The sequence below is a fragment of the Schistocerca cancellata genome, chromosome 1 (assembly GCF_023864275.1).
Source record: "Schistocerca cancellata isolate TAMUIC-IGC-003103 chromosome 1, iqSchCanc2.1, whole genome shotgun sequence".
Lineage (NCBI taxonomy): Eukaryota > Metazoa > Arthropoda > Insecta > Orthoptera > Acrididae > Schistocerca > Schistocerca cancellata.
In genome coordinates, this window is record NC_064626.1 from 550,801,160 (window position 1) to 550,815,263 (window position 14,104).

Sequence of the window (14,104 nt, forward strand, 5' to 3'; positions counted from 1 at the left end):
TACCGTCGTTAATGTTTGCTGATGTTGCAAGAATATAACGCTTCGTACAAAAATAACTGAAGATTGAGTCGCCACACTGTCTTATGTAGGGCCACTAAGGCAGACATTGCAGTTCCACCGTAAGGCGGCCAGTGTATTTAGTGTGGAAGTTCACTCAGCGTTCTTGCCTGCGAATCATTTGTGCTCTCAGTTGGTATGAGATATGCACGACGAGGTCCCAATGATGCAAGATGGCTGTGTGTCTACATGAATATTAATAAAGGTTGTACGTAGTTTTTGCAGCACTGTAGTCTTTAAGATGCGTTGTATTTTCCAGGTTCGTTGATTCTGATAAAATAATCCTTAGCAGATGGTCTCTGCTGTTGTTTAGTAAAATAAAAATGGCTTTGTGCCGGTAGCCATTTGAATTAATTAGCTGATTGCTTTTCCACTATTCAGCTTTTACATTGCAACACATTTGTATTGTACTGCAATATTGTTTGACAATGGTATACGTACATACATACATACGTCTGCTTTCAGGAGCGTTCATTTGACACGTGATTCTTACTTCAGAAACGCTTGGCATCTTCAGGGCCAAAGTTAATTGCCTGCTTGCAACCTTAGTTTCGGGACAAATGTTAAGCAGACTATAATATAGGCGTGAAATTGAGTATTCATATTAATGTGTTTTGTGCAGAAATCGGCTGTCATGGTATTGCTGTTTAAATCTGCAGGGATCGTTTTACTGATGACTGTTTTGTAAGTAGTGCACGTAATTTGACTAGCGCACTGTACTTTCGGTGTTGTCGGCAATATAAATATTATACCATGTGTTTCTGTTATCTGATTACTTTAACAGTATAAAAATGAATATCACAAAGGTGTGAATCAATTGCGATTTAAAGAAATTCGTACTGTTGCCGAATAACAGTATGCGGAGACATCTTACACCTATTGTAAAAGTTCTGTTTATGAAACTACTTTACCACATGAACGCAGCAAGTCATATATCTTTTCCATTGGGTTATATATCGGATAGTTACTTCCCATTTTGCCATCTGTTAATTTCGTTATTTCTCATGGTGAAACACACGTCATAAATCAATGTTTCTGAACGATTTACAAAAGATCAAGTACTATAAACGGAATAAACATACAGAGACAGCCGAAACCTATACAACTACAACGCTAATTACATAAAGATTGGAGACACTTAGATAAATATGGCAGAAATAACGTATAGCTCGGTCCAAAAATACCGTGTAACTCATCGCCAATCCTCACTTGTATTTGTTGCAGTATTATTCCATTTGCTAACAGTCGTCCAAAAGCTGTGAGACGGAAATTATATCGATTAAGTGGCCATCGCCTGTCTGGATACCGTTTCTGATATAGACGAATTGCCAGAACTGCTACTAACGTCGGATTTGTACGTTTCAAAGTTTTCATAGGAAATTCACGCTATAAAACAAGACTATATGTGGACAGTTGTTACCCCAAGACCATCTCTCGTCCACTACTGGCATGAAAGAACAAAAGTATGCGGAAACTAGAAGCCAAACTGCAAAGAGGAGAGGTTGAATTTAGGTCAGCCGACACTGTGATGACATTGAAGTTGGCACGACAAAAACAGACGTTCGTATGTTGACGACGGGCCATATGGCTGCAATGAAATCAGCTGCGAAAATGCGCTGCAAAATTAATACGGATAATTTTAAATCAAGGTTGTATTGGAGTACAGCAAGTCTACAGGTGCAATGGACAAATACGACGTGCTACTTAGCTCGACGGCATGTCTTCGCGAGACAGTGAAACGGTGCGAAAGAACTTTGTTCCAATCCTTAGACATGTGTGTGCTAAAGTCCCACGTTATTTACAAGGTTCATACCGGAACGTATATTTCAGCCGCCGAATTTCAATCTTTGACAGCCTCATTCGTGAGGTTTTAAGAGACACACCACGAAGGAAGGAATGCATCATGAGCGTCTCGATCAGTCGAGGAAAATCCATCGCGGCTTCGAGAAAGGCGCTTTCCAAGAACTGTTCATCAGTCGGTGAAACAACACGAAGCTTTAATGAGATGCATCATATGCAGCAAGAACAAAATACAAAAGGAGTCTCGTTATTGCTGTAAGCAATGTGATGTAGGCCTGTGTGTTGGGCTTTGTTGCGAAGTATATCGCGCAAAAAACTTTCTGAAATACGCTTCTTTGTAATGTTACCTAGCTTTAGGAACTTCAACAGTAGAGAATATTCAAAGTATAGTTTATTTTAGGAACTTACTGGGGAGAATAAATACAGAAGAGCCTGCGATAACAGGCAGCAGCAGGCGTTGCAGTGCTCAGCGCCATACCGTGCCCAGCGCGTTGGGCACTACAGAAAAAAAAAAAGGGTTCAAATGGTTCTGAGCACTATGGGACTTAACATCTCAGGTCATCAGTCCCCTAGAACTTAGAGCTATATAAACCTAACTAACCAAAGGACATCACACACATCCATGCCCGAGGCAGGATTCGAACCTGCGACCGTAGCAGTCGCGCGGTTCCGGACTGAACTGCTCGGCCACCGCGGCTGGCTATAGGCACTGCAGTCTGGAGCGTCCGAACTGTACTCTAGGGATGGCTGTCATCTCTGAAACAACCTTTCTTCGGTTATGTCGATTTTTCATCAACGCTAGTTTAACCGGACTGTTAAAAATCGAACTAAGATCGAAAAATTTTGAAACCTTCACTTTCTGTATACTTACAATTAAAATATTAAATTAAGTAGGCAAATGAAAGAGGATTTACTCAGTCCATCGACCGTTGCTTTCCTCGATAAGTAATAACTACTGCAGAATAACTCAAGTATTTTCCTATTGATTCTAATTTTTTGAAACTCTGCACTAAGATCATGTTCTAATCGGGTATCTCACCACTGTTTTGGGCATTACGAATAGTCAGTGCTAAAGCGTGAAACCTGAAGTTGAAAACCCTCTTTTTCGTGTTAATTTGCCCATTTAAGAGCTACATGCAGTTTAATTTTATTGTGGCTCTTTTAATATTTTAAAGCAAATGAAGCATTGTACTTTATTGAAACAGCATTTCGTAAGTACTTCCAGACTAGCCTTTCTTGAACGTACAAGGAATTATTTAGAATAATAGCTAGATATACAGTTTATGCTATGTTCCTCGAAGCAAATCTAATATAAAATCTAATGCAAATCTAAGGAGTAACGCGTAAGGCAAAATACACGATTTAAAATAAACTCCATGTTACGCACGTGTCATAATAACAATGCATCATTACAAGCTCTTAACACAAACGCATTGTTTTACTACATACTGTTTGTTTTGAAAAGACGCTTCGTTTCCAATACAACCCAATACAGGAATCGTACTATGTTTTCATAAACCAATTTTCGAACCACTTCTCCAAGCAATTGGATACATTGGATACACACTTATATGACTGTGTGACTATATTTTGCTGAAATCTGACGTTTTGCTATAGAGTGTGGATGGTACGTAGTTTACATTTTTTTATTTATTTGTTGGCTTTAGGACGTGCTCATACAGCCATCCATCTCAATAGTGAAATGAAATGTCAATTATGACTACACGAATGTGGGGACAACACAACACCCAGTTTACATTGTTGCATTTGTGCTTGGTATACTACACAGATGCAGCAAATGTTTTACTTACCCTTAAATTAGTAGTGAAAGGTTACTATTTCCTTCAACACCATTAGATACTTCCAATGCCTATACTCTCATATTTCTTACGATACTTTACACGGCTATCGATGAGATAGGATCCAAACAAAAATATATAAGGCTATTATTAAGGACGACATGTACTCGAGTGGAATATTCATGATGTCTTACTATGCTGCACGCGGTATAAAAATTATGTATGGAAATTCACTAAATAAATTATACGATTTTTGTTCTTAGACTTCCTATACCATATGACTTAAAAAGAAATTTAAAAAATCTGCGTATGTAGCGTCACTCTTAACGCTTCTAACCCCAGTTTTTCATATATTTAGAGCATACCATTAACCTTTACCCTTACGTGACACACCTACTTGGGTAAGCGAGCTTGACGATTGTGCGCTAGTGCTGAAGGGCGGGCTGTCTTCTTATAGCTGCACTAAGTAATACAGAAAGACTTTTCAAAATGTATCTTAAGGAATATTTCAACTATGTACTGTCATCTTTTTTATTGCAGGATGGCCTGATAATCGTACCTGGTACTAAAACTTGTAGTTACTAGACAAAAGTGCGACTGTGGACCAAAGCAATTTTTTTTTCTGATTGTGTTTGTCGCTGTAAGAACCGAAGGTATTTGGGGATATGTATTGACACTTATTGATACAGTAGCGGAAATCAGTATAAAGGGAGGATTCCTACAAAAGTAATACTACAATGTCTGAAGCATACTGTATCTTACTTATTATGAAAGTAGTAGAAACATATGAGACATAGTCATGACGGAATTACAAAGTTTCTTTAATAACAGGAGTGGCAAAATTAGGCGTTTGTGTTTCCTGGGTGGAAACTGGTATAAAGGCACTCACTGTCCTGATGTGTTATTGCGCATTTGTACTTCCTAAATGGGCCAAAAATTCTCTTCGGCATTGATTTTGTTGGGGTTTGTAGTTCTTGCAGTGAAATTGTAGCCCAGTCTTCTCGTATCGCAGTTTTCGAATCACATGCGGCCTCATTTTGCCTCTCATTGCGATAAACACACCTTGCGTAAATTCCCCAATGGTTTGGGCTATGTGCAGGCCAGGGCAAGACATCGATATCTTTATCTTCAAACCACATTTTGGTTGTAGCAGAAACATGCAACACTTACATTATCTTGTTGAAACATCAGACTTTCGCTCCCTAGACCCTCATACATTCTAATCAGTTACATTAGAGTTCATTCTAATGTTCAGCCAGGCAGTACGTGATTTACTTTTAGCGCAGACGGCTGCCCAAATCATAACATTTTCACCATCAAAATTTCTACTCATTCGTACCTGTTGCTCTGTTCTCAGATTATGCCAATAATATTAATATCCATACGACCCATCTAAACTCAAACTTTTTCTCGTCACTGAAGATCATTTTACCTCATTTGAAGTCCATGACATATGTTTTGCAGCAAACTTCAATCAAACCTTTTTATGTTTGGGTGTTAGATTTCTGTGCAGTCGTTTCTTAAATGCGAGATATTTGTCATTTGACAAAATTTTGTCGTACACGTCTGGTTGTTGCTGGCAACTGTAAACCAGTCACAAGTTGAGAAGAATAACGGTTTGTGACCCTTGATTTGCGCGAAACGAACGGTTTCGAAGCCTGAGATAATTTTCTACTTTCTCCATATTTTCCGTCCTATCTATATGGTGCGCCTAGTTACCAATCATTGTACTTGAACGGTCCAGCTTTTTGCCGATTTGACGATCAGAGAGTCCATATCCTCGTACACACAAATTCCTGCTTTTTTCATCACTGTTTTCCAAGTGGCATTGCACAATCGTGGGTTACATATAGAACACGCGTTGTCACTAATGGTGTCTGCTATTTGCAGTAAAGGCACACGCAAAGAAAAGAGAAGCGCAATTCCCGTGTTAAAAGAGGGCAGGACGACCGATAGCAGCGCCTCTAGTGATATGGAGATGAACCAAAAAAGGATAAACATTGCTGGTTGCATCCCTCTTACAGTTAGCTTATGTACGTTGTAGGTTTTTGCTTTAATTTTCTCATCTCAGTTTTTCTGGCGTGCTATGTAATTATTTTGGCTAGCATCATAGTAAAATAATTTAAACACAGCTATAGCACATTGCAATACAACAGTGATATACCTATTATTCAGGAATATTTGTAGTCCTATTTAGCTGCAACAATATTATTTAGCTTCAGTTGTTTAAACTACAGGCTTGTTTCGACTTGCTGTCAGTTTCAAGTGTTGCGTATGGCTCTTTTGACGCACAAAACACCCTGGAGCTTTTATATGTTGACAGAAATAAATATAATAGTGACAGTGTACGAGTCTATTTTTGACGTTTGCGTTTAACAGTCGCTGTTCCAACAATGTTTTCTTGAGCAACTGTCAGGTGCAAACGTCAAGAAGAGACTTGCAAACTGACACAATTACATTGATTTCTATCAACATATAAAAGCTCCGGATGTTTTGTGCGTTATAACAACTAGACGCAACACTTGCAACTGCCCGCTCGGTTAGCCGTGCGGTCTAACGCACTGCTATCCGGGCGGGAAGGCGTGCCGGTCCCCGGCAAAAATCCGCCCGGCGGATTAGTGTCTGTGGATGGTTTTTAAGGCGGTTTTCCATCTGCGAATGCGGGTTGGTTCCCCTTATTCTGCCTCAGTTACAATGTCGGCGATTGCTGCGCAAACATTTTCTCCACGTACGCCTATACCATAATTACTCTACCTCACAAACATAGGGGTTACACTCGTCTGGTGTGAGACGTTCCAGCAGGGGGAGGCGGAGGGAGTGAGTGTCCACGTTTCTAGGTCCCCAGTTCCATACAATAGAACACTTGAAATTGGCAGTAAGTCGTAATGTGCTTGTACTCTACATAACTGTCACAAGCTAAATAAAAATTGTAGCAGCTAAATTGGACTACAGATATTCCTGAATAATGTCATACTTTGACGTCTTACAAGCTGCGGGATCAATGGAGAAAGAAAACGTATTATTAAGAGAATAATTGGCAGTTAAAGAGGTTCAATTAAGAAATCTTTATCACATTGTTAATTAATGAAGAATACTACAATTTGTTACAACCATGTTTCAGGACTGTAATTTCTGAGTAATCGCCCAATAAACTTGCACTACTGACCATTAATTTCTTAAAAAACGTTCCTACGTCTTACGATTGTAAATGCTTCAACACAAAAAAGACGACGTCAATATTGAGTACCACAAATAAGAAAGGTGGATAAAAACAGTGAAATGAAAACAAAACTAACTTTTTATTTCTCAAGCACACAATAAAAATTTCACTATTAACAACAGTTTCACCAAATTCACTAACGATATTAGCAATTTCACAAGGAAAACCTGCCACATATTTTGGAAACACACCCCTGTTTAGCCTATGCCTAGTTTTATTCATAAAATCATCTTCGAAAAAAATGATCTTCACAAACAAAATAAGTAGCACATTTCACATCAGGTGACAGTTTACAAGAACTTTTTCACTTCAGAAGCAATGTTTGAGGTTGTTTTGGAACCCTGTAGAAACGCTTGTTGCTGCTAACTTTCTCCGTTTGAAGCCATGTAATATCCAAAAGAACAGCCGGGGAATTTACAGGAGTATTTTCAACGTCAATTTGTTGTGCTGAATATTCTGAAAAAACAAAAATTTCATTTATAGGCTACGAGATTATTTACTGTTAATTAAATGCCTTACCTTAGAATTAATTGCGGACATCTTTTTCAGCAGGAAATCTCTTCAATTCCACGGTGAACTCTATGAAATTTAAAGTAAAAAAAAAAAACCTGTTTATAATGAAGATCAGTAGTATGTAAATATGAAACAAATACAAACACGACTGTTACAGTATACCTCAGTACAGAGCAAGACGATAGAATATCAACAACCGTCATTGGACAGCTCCCATCGCTCAATTCCAGCTTCGTTTGCCCCCTAGCGCCTCAAGTGGTCTGGAACGGACTACGTGGCTTGTTGCCTCTTCTCCCATGTAGCTTTCATCCCCGTGGCAAACACCACAGAGAGCTGACTGCCTTTATACCGAGTTCCACCCTCTACCACATGAACCGTTGATTTCTTGTTATATATCGTACTACTGACACCAAATGCGATACCAATTGACTGCATTTGTCGGTATACTGGATCTCATACTATTGCATATACACCGTGCACAACTATTAAAGCCGATAATGTTATCTGTCTATTAGGTACATTACAAATTTAGAATTGTGGACAATTGGGAATGTGGGTCTCACGGGAAGCGTGCAAGGGATAATTCCTTGCAGACGCGCTATTCATCTGTGTCCTCTGTGGCTCAGACGGATGCCGGCACGGTAGCTCAGCGTGTTCGGTCAGAGGGCTGCGTGCTCTCTGTAATAAAAAAAACTGAGTCAAGGAATCAACGATCAACTTGAACGGATGTCATGTGACGTCCGCCAAGACGGATAGAGATTCTGTCATATGTAAGCAGGAGATCCCGGGTTCGAGTCCCGATCGGGGCACACATTTTGAGCTGTACCCATCGAGGTATATCAACAACACCTGTCGGCAGCTGAGGATTACAATTAATTATCATCGATAATGTTTATTTTCCTCCAAATATCCTGCCTTCATACCGATTTCCACTACTATGTAATTAATATCGAAATGTCCGTACGATCAACCTGCAAACTTTGGGGGCCCTATGGAGGAAATGTCCTGTCGGGTGGGTGATGGGTGGGGGGGGGAGGGGAAGGGGGAGTTGCAACTGCTGCAGGTGTCAGGAGGTGGCGTGTCAGCTGGGCGCACCGCGGCTGTCAGCGGCCGCTCTGCTCTGACAGCTGACTGTTGGACTGCTGCCAGGAGCGCCGCGTTCCGGCGTGTTTCTCAACTGCTGCCGCCCGCGTCCGCCAGTTAACTGCGTACCTTTTAGCCTTAGAACGGGCCTTTCTGGCACGTATTGAATAGCCCAGCTACGTGGCACAGCAGACTACGTACAATGGAAGCTTTCTGCTGCTTAAAATGCGACAATACCCAGTTGAAAAATAAGTGAAAGAAACCAAGCCAGAGTTAGCTGCCCGTCGACGTCTTTAGAACTGGAGCCGTAGGTCTGGTTGCGCCGTGAAGGGAGACGGGAAGCCTGTGCACTCTTCGTTTGGAGAGGAAGAAGATTCTCCACATAGCTGTAATTTTCCTTTGAAATTTTATTCGTAGACTGGTTTCGGGAACTTACATTTCCGTTATCATTACTGCACAATGAGAGAAAAGAGCTGTTAGAGCAACAATGAAGGTAAGAGATACACTTTCTTCTTATTTCAACAGCATTGCCCTTACATCAGTAGTAAGAAGCCCAGAAAGAGGAAATGATTTAATTGTTAATTTTATGCCGTTGAAACTCACGAAATCGTGACATGAAATTTACACAAACGTCAATTTTGCAGCTTATAAGAACACGACTAAACCGGTGGCGTAATAATAGCTCAGTCAATTAAGACAAAAAAGGTCGAATATGGGAAATAATAAAAACGTATCCCTGTATAAAATTATGCTACATTAACATTGAAACATCTTGAAAGTTTAACAAACTGCTACGGAGCAGGACTCGAACTTGAGGCTTTTGCCTTTCGCGGGCTGAGCTACCGAAGGACAACTCATGGGCCGTCCTCACAGAAATTCATCCTGAATACATTAAATTTCCTACAAAACGCGTCCTATTCATTTTCTTGTAGGACTAGTACGTGGCGCCCAGAGCGAGAGGAAACTGGAAATCTTCCACTGCGCACATTGTGCAGCTTACATGGTCTTTGTACGCCCGTTTCTGGTAGTTCCCCGACTTTATGGATCGGAAGTCTCTCTCCTGCCTCTACACCACTGTGATGCATTGTAAACAATTACTGTTTACACCCTGTGTAGAAAAACGCCCTGTCTTATGCAGATCCTTGGGAGAATCAGCCATAACAAAACTGAACCACTTAGTACGCAGGGTGTATAATATAAGCAAAATACTCTCAGATTTAATAAAAATGTAATAATACCAGTCCAGAATAGGTTGGATGCTGAAAGGTGCAAATATTACCGAACCAACAGTGTAATAAATCATTTTTACAAAACACTAACTCAAATTATTTAGAAAAGAATGATGCGCCTGACATTATGTGACCTGGGGAAAGATCAGTTTGGATTCCAGAGAAATGTACGTACAGTTGTAGCTTTTTCAGCTTTAGACAAAATTTAAGAGAGTGCAGATTTGAAACTCTGAAGTTATTGGAGCGAAAGGTTATTTACAATTTGTACAAAAACCAGACGCCAGCAGTAAGAGTTGAGGGGCATGAAAGGGAAGCAGTGTTTGAGAAGGGATTGAGACAGGGTCATAGCCTGTCGCTCGTGTTACTCGATCTGTACATTAAGTAGTAAAGGAAACTACAGGAAAGTTTGAAAAGGGAATTAAAGTTCAGGGAGAAGGAATAAAAACTTTCAGGTTTACTGGAGACATTCTAATTCTGTCAGAAACGCAAAGGACTTGGAAGATTCTTTTGTTCCTTGCAGCCTGCAGTGCAAAATGTATTTTAGTGACATGATTACGATAATGGTATACTGCTCTTTATCAGTTTCATTGCGAAAAAAACGCAATAATGTCAACACAAACCAGACGAAATTTCATGTAAAAAAAACATAATCATAACGAAACATAAGAAAATAATCAAAACATTGCCGAATTTCTACACGTCATCCACTTCTAACGGTAACTATGTAAACACGTAACATCGCTGATCCACTGTCCTTCAAGCTGTCAAGAGAGAAAATAAACAACGAACGTCCAAGTAACGCGTAAATATAAATTCCAACAAAGACAGCGTATGGCAGCATCGATACTACACGTAAGGAAAAAAATACCAATCGAATTTATATTATCTTTACGATTATATTTACAGTTTACAATACCAAGACTGTCGCCTATTAATGTATTTACAGAACATCTAACGACGGCAGTATGCCGAAATGAGCCCATTGTGATCTACGCAATAAAATTCACATAGCAACAATGTAACTGGTATATCACTATCGTAGCTTGGAAGATCAGTTGAAAGGAATGGATAGTGTGTGTAAAAAATATACAAGATGGACATCAACAAAAGTAAAACAAGGGCAATGGAATGTAGTCGAATCAAATCAGAAGATGTCGAGGGAATCAGATTACAGAACGAGACAAAATAACGACAAAGGCTGAGCGAGGTAAAGCGAACGTAAAATGGAAGGTGGCAGTAGGTGGAAGAGTTCTAAAAAAAAAAAAAGAGAAGCATGTTAATAACGAATATAAACTTGAGTGCGAGGAAATCTTTCCTCTGAGTATTTTGAGTATAGCCTTGTGTGTAAGTCAAACACGACCTACGCATTGTAAAAACAAGAAGAAAATAGAAGCTTTTTAATCGTGGTGGTACAAAATAATACTGAAGGCTATATGCCTGGACAGGATATTTAATGAAAGGTTACCGAGTCGAATCTGGGAGAAAGGAGAAATACGGCAGCACTTGGCTAAACGGAAGGGTATGTTGGTAGGACATCCTGAAGTATCAAGGAGTGGTTACTACGGTAAGAGAGGGAACTGTAAGAGTCAAGAGTTATAAAAGATTGACCTTCGGTTCAATAAGTAGGTTGAAGTGGCTGTAGGGTGTTATAATTATGCAAAAATGGAAAAAAAACCTGACAAAGGATAGACTAACGTGGGGAATTATATAAAGCCACTCTTCAGGCTGAGCCGGCCGGTGTGGCCGAGCGCTTCTAGGCGCTTTAGTCTGGAACCGCACGACCGCTACGGTCGCAGGTTCGAATCCCGCCTCGGGCTTGGATGTGTGTGATGTCCTTAGATTAGTTAGGTTTAAGTAGTTCTAAGTTCTAGGGGACTGATGACCTCAGATGTTAAGTCCCATAGTGCTCACAAGGGAACCTCCCCATCGCACCCCCTTCAGATTTAGTTATAAGTTGGCACAGTGGATAGGCCTTGAGAAACTGAACACATATCAGTCGAGAAAATAGGAAGAAGTTGTATGGAACTATGAAAAAAAATTTATAAAATATACAAACTGAGCACTCCATGCTCAACATAAGCAATATTCAGGAGAATCTGAGCTCAGCAGCGTCGTGGTCCTGTGGTTAGCGTGAGTAGCTGCGAAGCGAGATGTCCTTGGTTCAAGTCTTCCCCCGAGTGAACATTTTACATTCTTTATTTTCGCAAAGTTATGATCTGTCCGTTCGTTCATTAACGTCTCTGTTCACTGTAATAAGTTTAGTGTATGTGTTTTCCGACCGCACTACAAAACCGTGCGATTAGTAGACGAAAGGACGTGCCTCTCCAATGGGAACCGAAAACATTTGATCGCAAGGTCATAGGTCAACCGATTCCTCCACAGGAAAACACGTCTGATATATTCTATACGACACTGGTGACGGCATGTGCGTCACATGACAGGAATATGTTGTCGGCCCACCTAACTTGTACACTTAGCGAATGGGTAAAAAGATTCTTCTACCTTGCCCGATTTAGGTTTTCTTGTGGATGTGATAATCACTCCCAAAAAAAGTGATGAAAACATAAGAGTTTGTCACATAAACTGAAAATAAAAAATTAAACTTTTCACTCGAGGGAAGACTTGAACCTAGGACCTCTCGTTCCGTAGCTGCTCTCGCTAACCACGGGGCCACGGCGCTCCTTGACTACGAGTCTCCTTGATGTTGCCTATCTTGTAATGGACTACTTAGTTTGTATATTTTACTAATTTTTTTCATAGTTCCACGCAACTTCTTCCTGTTTTCTCGATTGATCTGTGTTCAGTTTTTCAAGGCCTATCCACTGTGCCAACTTATAACTAACTCTGAGGGGGGTGCGATGGGGAGGTTCCCTTGTCAGAGCCATTTGAACTATTTGAATCTCCAGGCTGAAGGACAAAACAACAAACAAGAAGACAAAACTCCCATAATAGAATATTTGTGGACCGGTCACCTTCTACAAAACATGACCTACCTCGTCTAGTCAGCTACGTGAATGATTCAGATCCTGTTCCTGTGGAAGTTGGGGCGTCTAAAAATTTTCTAGTGTTCCAGAATAGTGCTGTCTGTCTTTGATGCATGAAGTGCCCGGAGGGGAACATTAGCACTGGAAGGCTTCCGGCCAGGATTAGGCAGCCGCGCATATTGGATTGGCCCAGTTGTACGGCTCGCACCTTGGCGCATGCGTGCTCGCCGTACGCAGACGTGCAGCTTCTTTCCAATTGCGTTACGTCACGTCACTGAAGACGCCGCGCGACAAAATTAACCCGCACTCTGATCAGTCCATCACCAAGTGTGGTAAGTACACAACTCGCTATGTGCTGCAGCGCGCCGGCTGCCTCCGCCCTGTTGTGCATGCTGTGTGCAGAAACTACGCGGACAGATTTAGACCTGTTTTACACTATGCGGTGCCATTCGGTTAGTTTCGTTTTCGTTTTGCAACCGAAAACGAATGAAACCGTTCAGACATACACTGTTCTAACTTAGGTTTTCTGTGTTCTACCGTACACAGGCTCCGCAGTGATCGTGGAGAGAAGCCAAGCTGTTGCAATGTTGTTTCTCTATAGACGAATACAAAAACAAAGGAGGTTCATTGGGAGCACCCTGTCATCGCTTTACGACAGGAATTTAGAGGGTACTACACCATTTTCCAGAAGCTACGAGAGAACGGAGACGAATTTTTTAATTATTTCAGAATTTCAACGAAATCATTTTATGAGTTATAAGTGTAGTTAAAGGTCAGTCTTCAGGGCCAAGATGCATTCTAAGGGAAAGTATTCAACCGATCAGACGTTGACCGTAACTTTGAGGTAAGAGAATACAATAAACACTATATTGTAAGGAGCCTCTATTTTATTTAGATTTTAATAAAAAATTGAAATAACACAGGTTCAGAATAATAGGTCAGAGTAAATGCAAGGGAAAGTGACGTTAAATGTTCATACAAATGTTGAAATGTGTGTGAAATCTTATGGGACTTAACTGCTAAGGTCATCAGTCCCTGAGCTTACACACTACTTAAGCTAAATTATCCTAAGGACAAACATACACACCCATGCCCGTGGGAGGACTCGAACCTCCGCCGGGTGAAGTTAAATGTTTTACAAATTGCGAAAGGCATATTCTGAGCTCTCACCGGAAAAAAAAACTGTGGAGACATTTCAGGCCAAGGTTATGTGAACCCCTGTAGAATTGAGCAGCGGACACTTGTGACTGACTGAATTGGCTTTTAATAGACTGAAGCAGTATGTTGCTGATATGAGTGGCGCTGAACAGTAGACCCTGTATATTAAGTGCCATAGGGAGAGAGAGGGATTTCGTGTATCGAAGGCAGAAGTAAGAGTATGCATCCGCTGCCTTATTTTCTTTACAACTTTCAGCATCT

At 40.6% G+C, this 14,104-nt stretch overlaps 1 protein-coding gene across 5 annotated transcripts in view; it reads left to right on the forward strand.

Moving 5' to 3' along the window:
* The window catches only part of LOC126180278 (protein retinal degeneration B), a 589,076-nt gene that overhangs the window by 269,053 nt on the left and 305,919 nt on the right, over positions 1-14,104 (forward strand). Inside the window, exon 1 of one of the 5 annotated variants that reach the window (XM_049924681.1) lies at positions 12,964-13,017. The exons of the other annotated variants lie outside the window; for them this stretch is intronic. The gene's annotated coding sequence lies outside the window, so the exon portion shown is untranslated. Of the gene's footprint in view, positions 1-12,963; positions 13,018-14,104 lie in introns of those variants that run through there. 5 annotated transcript variants of the gene reach the window in all.